This window comes from Pectinophora gossypiella, chromosome 5, assembly GCF_024362695.1.
Source record: "Pectinophora gossypiella chromosome 5, ilPecGoss1.1, whole genome shotgun sequence".
In the NCBI taxonomy this organism is placed as follows: Eukaryota; Metazoa; Arthropoda; class Insecta; order Lepidoptera; family Gelechiidae; genus Pectinophora; species Pectinophora gossypiella.
The window spans coordinates 2098958-2112217 of NC_065408.1; the positions used below are offsets into that span (position 1 = coordinate 2098958).

Genomic DNA, 13260 nt, shown 5'->3' on the forward strand with positions numbered 1-13260 from the left:
GTCCAAAAGTAAGATGATCCTTCGGTTACTACTTACTTATTTAAGTTAGTAGTCGTTACATGAGCTTTGTCAGGGGCCTTTGGCGGCTCAATCATAACCCTGACATTATGATTGAGCCGCCAAAAGCCCCGACATGGCTCATGTAACGATTACTCACTTACATCAGTAAATAGTAACCGGGACCAACGGCATAACGTGCCTTCCGAAGCACAGATCATCTTACTTTCGGACAATCAGGTGATCAGCCTGTAATTTCCTAACCAAACTAGGGATTACAAAGTGATTTTTGTGATTTGTCCCCGCCGGGATTCGAACCCGGGGCCTCCGGATCATGAGTCCAACGCTCAACTACTGGACCACAGAGGCCTTTATCTGACACTACTTCTTTAAAATGAGAAAAACCGAGTGCCTCATACACATTGTTTCAATTGTCGATGTTTTATGAAACAAACATGCTTCTACATGTAGACAATTTGCAGTAAAAATCATGATATTAACATAATATAAACAGCCTATATACGACCCACTACTGGGCACAGGCCTTGTTGGTTGCTTGGTTGGTTGCGGATTGAAGTCTTGACATTATTTAGGTATCAACTTAGTTGTCAGAGAGAGTTTAACGCTCCCAGCGCCTCCATCATCCGAAAATATCACTCGCTGCGAAATTTTTTGCTTTTTCATTGCTAAGACTATAAAAAAGCCCAGTTGGTAGAATGCTTGCCTCTCACTTCGAGGTCGCAAGTTCGAATCCAGCACAGGCCTAAACCAATGATTGTCGAATTTGTTTTCGGATTCATGCTTGGATCACAAATGATTATCACATGCTCATCGGTGAAGGGGAACATCGTGAGGAAACCCACATTCCCGAGATATGCATTTTCGGAGATATGTGACCAGACCTGTATTGGGCTGATTTTCCTTTAGCGGGTTGGAAGGTCAGACAGACAGTCGCTTCTGTAAAAAACCGGACCTATTAAACCTTCAGGTTAGGTAAGCGGATCTTGTGAAAAACGGGGTAATGCTAGAGAGACGATGGTGTTTGCTAAGACTATAAGTGTTGTTGAAGTTCTTAATATCATTTTTTCAGGTAAACAAGCAAACAGATGGGAAGATAAGTAAAATCTTATATAAAAGTGACATAATGCCTAATATGGCCTTGCTATTAGTTAATGCTGTGCATTTTAAGGTCAGTGTTGGATTATTATCTGCGCCAGAGGGTGATTCTTCAATATGAAACTATTTATTCTGATAGCATTGACTGTTTTGGCGCATAAATGAGGAGCGCTGAGGGTTCTCACCTGGTATAAAATTTAAGACTACAAGCCTGAGGGTACCTAGTTAGGCGCGAACATCGCCTCAGAATGTCGATTGAGAGGATTATTTTGGAAATACATAGTTAAATGACTCTAGGGGGCGCTTAAAACTTTGAGGGATGATGCAGTGAAATTTTCCGTCGCAAAATTATGGAACAGAAAATAATAAAAAAAAAACCCAAAAAATACATAAATTTTCTGGCAGGAAATTCCACTTGATATCAACTCAGAATCGTGATCTGAACGACGCAAAATTCCACTTGACATTAACTCAGAATCGTGGTCTGAATCATCCCCCTCAGTATTCGTTACGATGTCTCTAACACCCTCTGTATATGATATTATCGTTACCAGGGTGAGTGGAAAATCCCGTTTACGCGGGTAACCCAGGATACTTTCCACGGTTCCAAGCAAAAGAGAGGAGTAACAATGATGCATGTTAAAAAGACATTTAATTACGGTGATAGTACCACCCTGGATGCACAGGTAAGATATATTACGTAAGTGTGCAGTTGAGCAGCATACTCCACAGTATGCTCCATACAACCTCTGGTTGATTGTGGGAAGGCCTGTGCCCAGCAGTTGAACGTATATAGGCTGTGTATGTCAACTTATGCGAATATTTTAAAGCAATATGTAATTTAAAAAGAAGAACAGCCTAGTAGTAGAGCCTGACGAATTTAGAAGAAAATAAAAAAGGTCTGACAGCCTAAGTGCCAGCGAAAGGGGTCTGAAGAGGCCACATTGAAACAATTTATATACTTACAAAGCAAAATAATATAATTTGATACTTGCGCATACAAAAGTACTTAAGTGTGTAATGTCAATAAATAACAAATAGCAATATCGCTTTTTCAGAGGAGTTGCTTGAATGTGGCCCTTTTTGGTATATGTCAGATATGTTTATAGATTTTATTATTGATGCTTGTCAGTAGCATAAGTTAAATAATTTTTATTTTATTGTTATGTATCGCCTCATTATTATTAATTGAATTGTTTTGTTATTATTTTGTGTATCCTTCCTTTATTGTTCTTCAATTTATCATTATAATATTGTAAATTTGTTTTAGGCCCATAAGAATCTTGTTTGTAATGCAATGGTTTATACTGTAATATTGCAAATGTCTATTATTAGACTTTTCACTGTGTCCTGCCACGTAAAATCTTCATATTTACATCTTGCGAAGTTGCCTTGACTGGTTTGTCGACAAATCTGGAAAGAGCTCCACTAACAATAGACAATAATGAAAAGAGTTGGCTACAAGAGATCATTTTAAGAGACAAGCCCACCTTTAGAAGCCATATTGCTATTTGACATTTACATATATAAAAATGAGTGCACAATGTCGACAAACGTCGAATAGCAATACTGCTATTTAGATGAATTAATTACTTCGATGTGGCCTTTTTAACTATCCAGGTAATAGAGATACCGTACAAAGGATCAGATGCAGTATTTATGATTGTCCTCCCGAAGTCCAGAACAGGGTTGTCACTGATGATGAACGAGCTCAGGTTGGCGCCTAAACTCCTGAACAAAGTGGAAATGAGGGACACCATGGTTGAGGTGGCGATCCCAAAATTCATAATCGAAAGTGAACTCGATTTGGCGGTTTTGTATAAAAAGGTAAGCTATGTAGCTGTATTAACAAGTATACATTTGTAAATAGACTGATAATCATCATCATCATGTCCCTAGCATTATCCCGTTTTTCACAGGGTCCGCTTACCTAACCTAAAGATTTGACAGGTCCAGTTTTCTACAGTAGCAACTGTCTGTCTAACCTTCCCACCTGCAAAGGGAAAACCAGCCCAATACAGGTTACGCCACATACCTCCGAAAATGCATTTCTCGGGAATGTGGGTTTCGCTGAGCATGTGATAATCATTTATGATCCAAACATGAATTCGAAAACAAATTCGACAATCATTGGTTTAGGCCTGTGCTGGAATCGAACCTGCGATCTCAAAATGAGAGGCAAGTGTTCTACCAACTGGGCTACCACGGCTCATACCAAATTAACTAACTAGACTGATATGAAAAGAATAATAATTATTTACTAGTACTACTACTAGTAAGAATAATAATTATTATAATAATAATAATTAAATAAAATCATTATTTTTTTTACTATTATTTCCGCTTGTCGTTAATCCCGGGCTACTAGTCCAAACATTTCCACCAACCCGCAGTTGAGCAGCGTGTTCGGGTATGGTTCCCCTCCGGTTGAGAGGAGGCCTGTGTCCAGCAATGGGACATAAAGAGGCTGTTTATATTTATGAATGGAAGTATTTAGTGTGTTTATTATTTCATTGTATTCACCTCTTCATAACGACTTTGAAATCGATTCCAGACTGGCCTTAAAGAAATATTTTCAGCCGATACTGGATTACGAAAGATGGTTAAGAATTCAACACTGAAAGTAGACATGGCTAGACAAAAGGCCATCATAGAAGTATCGCCAGAGGGTACCGAGGCTGCAGCCGCTTCTGGTGAGTTCTCAGCTCCCCACAACTAAAGGTCATTTGCGAATTTTTCGTATTATAAAGCCATTTGGATGGGAAGCGGATGAGAGCTTTCAATGCTCCCCATTTTTCCGACCAAGTAGTTCTCAAATCAAATCAAATCTACAATAAGTCACGTTAAAAAAAATTAGGTTCGTGAGGGTTATTTCACTAAGCCTTTGACGAGATATAAATAACAAAGTTAGTTTAGTTTTATAAATAATTCATAATAATTATATTATTTATTCCGTAATTATAATAATATAATAAACAAATGTTAGCTCTCGTTTTTGAAAACTCGTTTTTAAGTGAACTGTCTAACATTTCAAACAGTTCGTTTCAGTTTTTTATAATTCAACTGACGAAATCGAAATTCAAATTATTTTTAACTGTAAATGTACACCAGCACAATTTTGAATCCTATCAACTTAACACACACAGGGGGACTAAAAAGACCATATTGAAGTAATTCATCTGAAAAGTTAATTAGTATGTATAAATGTAAATCACAGATATCAATATTGTTTTTAAGATGAATTTGTTCAATGTGTAAAATTAGAAAAAAACTACTTACTTTTCTCGTATGTGAATAAAATACGCTTTTCTATGTTGTTTTTAAGCGAAAAAAGGCTCCTTTTCCTGGTAGAGAGGTGAAAATAATTTCATGTTTTTATTTTTTCAGGCGTGGGACTACTATTTGTAGGTCCACAGCCAAGAGGCGTCGTATTTGCAGCCAACCATCCGTTTTTATACTTCATCATGGCTAAACGTCAACAACTGTTTGCTGGTATATTTACAGGTGGTTAGTAAAGGAAAAAAACACCCACTTATTATAAGGACTATAATGCTGACAGCACCTCGAAACTCGAAATACAAAATCCTGCGAATTAGTGCGCATGTCTTATTTTTCAGGCTCTGTATATTGTATATTTATTTCAACTTGAAATAAAAAGTTTTAATTAAAAAAATGTTTTTTATTAAAGTGACGATGTTTTTATGAATGACTGTAAATTTTTGTTTGCACATAGTGCATAAACAGCCTATTATACGTCCCACTGCTGGGAACAGGCCTCCCCTCAATCAACAAGACGGGGTATGGAACATACTCCACCACACTGCTCCACTGCGGGTAAATAATAAATGTTCAATTAAGAATATTTATATAAAACTGGGGCGCGCCAAAAAATAAGTGTAGGTATAAAAAAAAAACATCGACTACTAATTAAATGACGCGAAGTATAAATCAAGCGTGTAATCGTGGAATTCACCGATTAATTGAATTCTGTTTTGAGATGGACACTATCCAATGTCTGATTGATTGGTTTTTAGATACAAGAACATGTATTATTGAAGAAGAAGAGTGCGTAAATGTATTGGTATTTATTTGACTGATACAGATTTTGTGCCTCAGAATCTGAACATGAATAATATGAGACTGACGTACATTCGTAAGTATTTTACCAGCCTTTATGTTAAAAAACAGTAAAAATCAAAGATCAGCTTAAATATATTCGTATTCTAACGAAGACTTCACAATGTGTAGACGTTACATATTATGACATTATAATAATATGTCATAATGTGGTTCTAGCAAATAGAACCCTACAGCTTGGGCGTCACGTCTTTCTTCTCTTCAGCTGTATTATACTACTACTACTACTACTCACCACACAATACTAATCTCTATTGTTTTTTGTGTATTTAAAATATCTACTTATTGTTATTTATTTTTTAAGAGACAGATTTATTAAAGATTAAGTGTTCCTTATATGTGTGGCATTATAAGTGTTGCGATTAATGAGTACTAGTGTTGGTGAAGTGTTTCGTGCAGGCAACAAAGACGGACACAAAGGAGATCATCGGATTTCGGCCCAGAAGTCAAAGTGCCGGCCAAAAAATAATTTTGCTATATTTCGCATTGATTCTTCGAGGGAGCGTGATAACTTTAGTGCTACGAGTGATTTTAGAACGAGCGGATTTATCAGAGGACTTTTAAGCAAAGGGCTACAACAGTTATCTATAAAAACACAAAGGTGACCTTTGGACTGCACGTCAGCTGTTTTTAGGTCCATATATGTGTTTGTCTCCTACTGGCCGCAAATTTCGCAACTTCAGACGATTGCATCGATGGCCTGGGGGTGTACGTGACGTTATTATTGACTGCTCAAGCCGCCAGCTCCGAGTTCAAATCCCGGCGTCGACAAATCGTTTTTAGCTTCTTTTTTTTTTTGGTATTTTTGTGAGACGTCTATCTTTTAAAGTGATTTACATCCTTTTTAATTATTATTAATTGTCTTCCCACTTTAAATTATTTATATACAAGTGAAATTGATTAAGTTTTCGACATTTTCTGGTTTTAGTTTTGTTTTAATTTAATATTTTGACATAATAATTTTATATTCAATTATTCACTATTTTAATTTTTGTGAGACGTCTATCTTTTATTGTGTTTTACATCCTTTTTAATTATTATTAATTGTCTTTACACTTTGAATTATACAAGTGAAATTATTTAAGTTTTTGACATTTTCTTGTTGTAGTTTTGTTTTAATTAAATATTTTGACATAATAATTTTATATTTAATGATTCACTATTTTAATAATTAATATTTATTCGTTGTCTTGTTTCGGTAAATTTGGTAAAATCGCACTGTATTTTCCTTTTTTTTGTATACTTGTTGACTACGTTTTACTAACTAGAGGGTACTATTTTTTTTTAGTACAAAATATTAGTATCTCTATGGATTGTGTATTTTATTACCATGAGTTCTCTCAATGTGACCTGTCCACACTGCCCCGGTTCTACAAGACTGTTTTCACGGCGGGGCCTTAGTATTCACATCGGTCGCAAACACAAGAACGATGCCGATGCGATCACACAACCGTTCACTGATATTCCGGCTGCACCGGTACCGGTGTCTACACGCCAAAATTCACTGTCTCTGTCCCCACCAACAAACTGCTGCCTAGATATCCTTCCCAATATGAAAAGGACCACACCAGTCCTTCGTCACATTCCAAAAGGAGCAAGGTGTTTGGCGGCGGCCAAACTTGCTGTTGTAATACGGGATTGTGTGGAGAAAAACGGTGTAGATGAGTGGTACCGCCTTCTTTCGTTTGCCTACACGGCATTGAGGAGACCGGAATGCTCTGGAGCAGGGTCTCTAACAACCAAGGTCAAACGAAATATCGATGGTTTTTGTTTTGTTGCCAGTGATAATAATGTAAATGGCAAAACACCCTCATTGATTAAAACTATCGAATCAAAGGTATATGAGGGAGACCTTAGAGCTGCAGTGCGGTTACTTGTGTCGGACGATAATTTTGTAAGATCTGATCCCCAAACGTTAGCCTCTTTACAAGCGAAACATCCTTCCCCGTCCCGGCCACTTTCATTTCCACCGGAACTAGACAGCGATACACCGTCCTTGAAAGTTAAGGTTGAGGGCGTAGCCCAGGCGCTCAGCTCGTTTTATAGCAGTTCAGCGGCTGGGTTAGATGGCATTCGTCCGGCTCATCTCAAGGAATTGACATCATCTTCAGCAGGGGATGAGGGCCTCAAGCTATTAGAACAACTTACCAACCTCTGCAATTTTCTTTTAGATGGTCAGCTAAACCCTGCTGTATGCCCTTACCTTTATGGAGCTTCTCTGTGTGCTTTGAGCAAAAAGGATGGAGGAATACGACCGATTGCTATCGGTAGTATCTTCAGACGTTTGGTGGCAAAACTGGGGTGTCAGGCAGTGAGAGCTGAAGTTGCTACTTATCTTCAGCCGCACCAACTCGGATTCGGAACACCTTTAGGGTGTGAAGCGGCAATCCACGCCACACGCGCTTTTGCTGTCGATCCGATTAACGCTGACTGCGTAATATTGAAGCTGGACATACGCAATGCTTTTAATTCTCTAGAAAGAGACGTTTTGTTAGCGGAAGCAAAAGAGAACATTCCCTGCCTGTACCGATTTCTCCTTCAGATGTACCGCTCACCCTCGAGTCTCTTTTACGGAGAATCTCTTATCCAATCTCAGGTTGGGGCCCAACAGGGGGACCCACTTGGCCCCCTTATCTTTAGCCTGGCCATTCATAAAATAATATCTCAGCTCGAATCCCCACTTAATGTTTGGTACCTCGATGACGGAACTATCGGGGGGAAGCCTGAGGTTGTGGAAAGAGATATGTTTTTCCTTACACCACGGCTGAGGGAGCTGGGGCTGGAGGTGGGCTCCGCAAAATGTGAATTTTTCGCTTGCGGTCCGGCAGCGGAGAATAGGTTTCAACGGTTTGGCTCTCTGATCCCGGGCTTGAGGGAACTGAATTCAGCAAATTTTTGCCTACTTGGGGCTCCCATTTTTCCTACAGGAGTCCCAGGGGCCATACGCCAGAAAAAGGAATTAATAGAGAGGGCCCAGGAGCGCCTCAGTTCTCTCCCTGCACACGTGGCCTTGTTGTTATTGCGGGTTTGCTTTGCGGTTCCGAGGGTAACCTATTTGGTGCGGACGTCTCCGACTTGGCTGTTCCCAACGGAAGTGGCATCCTTCGACGCGGTTACCAAGCTTTCTGTGGAGGGCATTCTTAATGTCTCGCTCGACAGTACCCAGTGGACTCAGACGTCCCTGCCTATACGGCTGGGCGGCCTAGGAATAAGGTGTATGGGGGATATAGGAGTGCCTGCATTCTTGGCATCAGCACATGGGGTCTCAGACCTGGTGTCATCTATATTGTCACCCGCTACTGGTAGAGTGAGTATACCCTTCGCTGACGGCGCGTTGACTGTATGGCGGGGTCTCAATCCTGCTTCCACGGTACCCGAGGCTGTGTGTTCTCAGCGAGGGTGGGACGACACTCAGGCGACGGCTGTTCTTCAGCGTTTGGTGGAAAATGCCTCAGGGGTGGATTTGGCCAGGCTACGTGCGGTGTCACAGCCGGAAGCAGGTGCGTGGCTGCATGCAATGCCTTCTCCGCACACGGGGACTCTCCTGGATAATGACTCCGTGCGGGTGGCGGTTGCTCTTCGCCTGGGCTGCAACGTTTGCGAACGTCATTTATGCGTTTGTGGCTCTATGGTGGAGGCCGATGGACATCACGCCTTAAGTTGTTGTCGCTGCTCGGGGAGGTTCCCGCGTCACCACGCCCTGAACGATTTGCTCCGGCGTGCCCTGGTGTCCGCCCAAATACCGTGTGTCCTCGAGCCTCCTGGGCTTAGTCGCTCAGATGGAAAGAGGCCAGACGGACTGACTTTGGTGCCTTGGAAGAACGGTAGGTGCTTGATCTGGGACGCTACTTGCGTCAGCACCTTTGCCGCTAGTCACCTAAGTCGGACGGTTAGAAAACCCGGGGCTGCAGCGGAATGCGCAGCGGTGAAAAAGCGGGAAAAATACTCAGCCCTCGCCCAGCAATATATTTTCGTGCCGTTCGCGGTGGAAGCTGCGGGCTCCTGGTGTGTGGAGGCGAAGGCATTTGTGGCTGAGGTGGGCCGGCGATTGAGAGAACGTGGTTATGACGCCCGCTCCGGTTCGTACCTTGTGCAACGGTTGTCCATCGCTATCCAGCGTGGAAACGCGGCTAGTTTGATGGGCACCTTTGCACCGGGAATGACACGAGGTGGATTATTTGAACATGACGCACGTGCACATAGACGTTAATTCACTGATGTTGGATTAATTTAAAATTCATTTAATTATCATTTTTTATCTATGTGTAATTAGACTAAGTTTTTATAGTTATTTATGAATTTTAATAAAGTATTATAGTGTTCCTTTAATTATAAATTATTTAATATTAATATTCGCACGCTGTATGGTTGAGTGATGGACTTTTATTGATATAATGTATATTTAAGATCTTTTGTACCACTCTAGAGCGAATAAATTTCATTTCATTTCATTTCATTTTTTACTACTCAGCCTATATCCACCCACTGCTGGGTATAAGTCTCCTCTCTTTCACGCCGTCCTTTCCGGTCCTATGCAAGTCTTATCCATTGCTTTCCGGCGTACCTCACAATGTCATCCGACCACCGGGCTGGTGGTCTGCCTCGATATCGCATACCATCCCTTGGCCAACATTCAGTAACAGCATTAGTCCATCTGTTGTCTTCCCGTCTTGCCAAGTGTCCTGCCCATCTCAACTTAAGCCTAGCTATTCGTACACCTACATCTTCGACTTTAATGCGTTGCCGAATTTCGAGGTTTGGTATACGATCTATCAGGTGGATGCGTAACATGGCGCGATCTATAGCCGATTTAACATGTACCGAAATTAAATAATAGACTTTACAAAATATTCTTGCTCTTTGTAGAGACGTTTAGCTGCTAGTCTTCCCGGGCATGTTGTAAAATCTGACTGAAGGATTGTGTCCTTTCTTAGATGATTAACTAATTTTGGGCGACATGCTTGTCTCTTGCCACCATAAGATATGTCCTATCCATCTTAAGAGATCGTGTGAACAGTAGCTGAAAGTTGTCTTTAATTATTTGTGGCTCTGCCCAATCCATTAGGGATTACTGGCGTTTATTACTCGCGTGTTTTTAATAATTGATGATATAACGATAAACATAACTAATGTTATGAATGTATGAGCTAATGTATTCCCGGTTGTAATAGTCAGAGGTACATTCGTCGCATGATGAACTAAGTACCCACGTCTCACCGAGATTTCTGTTAGACCAACATGATAGGTCGTGTGTCGAGTCAACTGTGTTAGTTATTTGCACGTGAGATAAATTAGCGTATAGTGGTATAAGTCTGATACCGGGGTCGATGTTCCTCAATTGAAAATAAAATAAATGATTCTAATTTGTGTAATGTTAACTATGCGTGATTCTTAGTTCATTATGTTTTACTTGGCAAAGAGTAAAACTTTACATTTTATCCTTTTATTTTAGTTGTCCTACTACTGATTGCTTTGGCATTAGTAAATAGTAAAAAGAAGAAAAAGCATGGAAAGTTTTTAGCAGAATCTTCTTCAGCAGAATCTTCAAATAGTACTGACAATGGCGGCTCAAGCGAAATTATTTATGACTATGACACTGAATGGATGGACAACAACGCGATCTTTGACCTCACTGGAGAGCTTATGAAGGCGTTTGTATTTGTAATTATCAAATTCATTACATTTATACATTTTTACTTCTTCTCTTTTTCGTTTAATCCCGTCGGACGACGCTCAGTGGCTAGGCCCGCTACAAGGTGGACTGACGATCTGGTGAAGGTCGCGGGAAGCCGCTGGATGCGGGCAGCACAAAACCGATCGTCGTGGAAATCCTTGGGGGACGCCTATGCCCAGCAGTTGGCGTCGTACGGCTGATAATGATGATGACATCTAACAACAATGGCGCTCGAACAACAGATTTCCACTCTTCGCAATCTATTTCGCAATACATTTTATTAAATATTGCGTTTTTTTTTGACGTGACTTATTGGAGGCTAGCCCCTGCCCCTGCTGGTATTAACTACTTGGCCAGATATGCCTTAGCACGTATGAAATTATCACAGATTTTACCGCTTATACGCTGAGGTGGCCCACAGCAGGAGCTGATGGGAGACTATGTTCGTTTGTTTCTCATCGACAGCAAGCAGCAGAGCTTGAGCCTGCGAAAAGTCTTGTATGTTCTCCTTTCTCTGGACTTCTACCGCTCGGCAAACTAGCTTTCGGTGCTACGGATTCAGCCCTATACGAGCTATTGGACGCGATCGGTGTCAATTCCATTCAAAAGGTAATACTTATTATTTTTTGTTATTTCGCATCAATTATCATCATGAACACTTATTAAATCATTGCAGATCTTGGACTCAGTTCTGAACATTTGCAGGTCGAAAATCTCTTTAAAGGATTCCTGAGAGATATGAAGAAACTGAAAGGCGTCTCGCTTTCAATAGCATCACGAATATATTTAAACAAGGATATGGAACTAGAAAAGGATTTTAAAAAGAAAACTAAAAAAGTTTTTAATTCCAGTGTCGACCTAGTAGATGTGAAAGATCCACGCGCTGTTGCTGAAACCATCAATAACTGGGTAAGCTTTAGAATACATAATAATACTTAGTAGTTTTAGTAAAAAACACGGCCTACTTGGTCCGATGGCTGAACGCTGGGTTCACGATCTGGAGTTCGAATCCCGGTGTAGACAACGTAAAAAACACTTTGGTTAGAAAATTAAATTAAAGCCGATGATTTAAAACAATAAGTTACATTGCGATATTGCGCTTGGTGATGAAGTCGGTCATCAAATTCCAACCCACATGACAGAAGATGAAGAATAAATTGTGAAGAACGGACGGCCACATATGCGTGGCTTATGTTACTATCATATTTATGTTATTACCGTTTTATATTGTGTCTAAAATGTGTTGTATAACTAAATGTGAAATAAATGAATCTAATCCAATCTACCGTGTCTTTACACAGCGAAGTCAATTTGGCTATCTGTCGTCTTGCGATGCATTTCTCTCTGTTAGATTTGATACTTTTTGACTGTTGATTTATTACATTTTCTTTCAGGTTCATAAGGAAACAAGCGGCAAGATAGCTAGCATATTATATTCTAACGACATCAAGCCTTATACGAGTTTGATATTGGTTAACGCTGTGCATTTTAAGGTCTGTATATTCATAGAAGTAACTAGATAAAATGCACCATTGTCATTACAGACAAGATGTCTTCTAGATAATGCGTCTGCTGAAACACTATGTCTTCTTCTATCGTGTGGGTTATGTGGTGGACCACCAACCTTAGCAACCCTGGTGTTAGGGTTATAATTGAGCCGCCAAAGGCCCTAGACATGGCTTGTGTAACGACAACGTGTTTACTTAAGTAATGTTACTGGCCAGGATCAGTGGCTTAATAGCAAGTGAATCAAAATACATTCCTTATACTAAAAGAGTTTCTCTCAATTGCCAGGGTAAATGGAAATTCCCATTCACGCAAGAGTTTCCTGACACGTTGCACGGTGTAGAGGGTGACAGCACTATAGTCATGATGGAAGTTACAAACATGTTTAAGTTCGGCGAAAGTGAATCACTGAGTGCCAAGGTAAATATTGCTGCGGACATCTATGTAACAGGACCTGTCAAATCCTCAGGTTAGGTTAGCGGACTCCTTGAAAATAGGGTTAAGGCCAGGGAGATAGATACCAGTCAGTTCCCAGAAACACTAGACTCACACAATGAGAAATGCGGCAGAAGATGCTGTGCTTCTATTATTGGCTTGAAAGGTTCTGTAGTAAAACATGACAGCTGCACAGCCACAGTTAATCTTGTGGCCAATGATGATAGTGATTACGGTCAGTGCTCAAATATTGTGAACAATGCATTGACTGTACTGCATGATCTGATCAGCTACCGCACTACGCGCGGCGCGAAATATATCGAGGGATTTGACCAATGGACACAACGAATGCTATCTACATAGATAAATAACGTACGGTTATTGGTTGAAGCCCA

At 40.4% G+C, this 13260-nt stretch overlaps 1 protein-coding gene and 1 non-coding gene across 2 annotated transcripts in view; both read right to left on the minus strand.

Annotated features, from left to right (window-relative positions):
* LOC126366622 (cardioacceleratory peptide receptor-like) overlaps window positions 1–13260 on the minus strand; it is a 478107-nt gene that overhangs the window by 350875 nt on the left and 113972 nt on the right. The gene's annotated exons all lie outside the window — the stretch shown is intronic.
* On the minus strand, window positions 295–366 carry Trnam-cau (transfer RNA methionine (anticodon CAU)). The gene has a single exon. It is a non-coding gene; the product is annotated as a tRNA-Met (tRNA).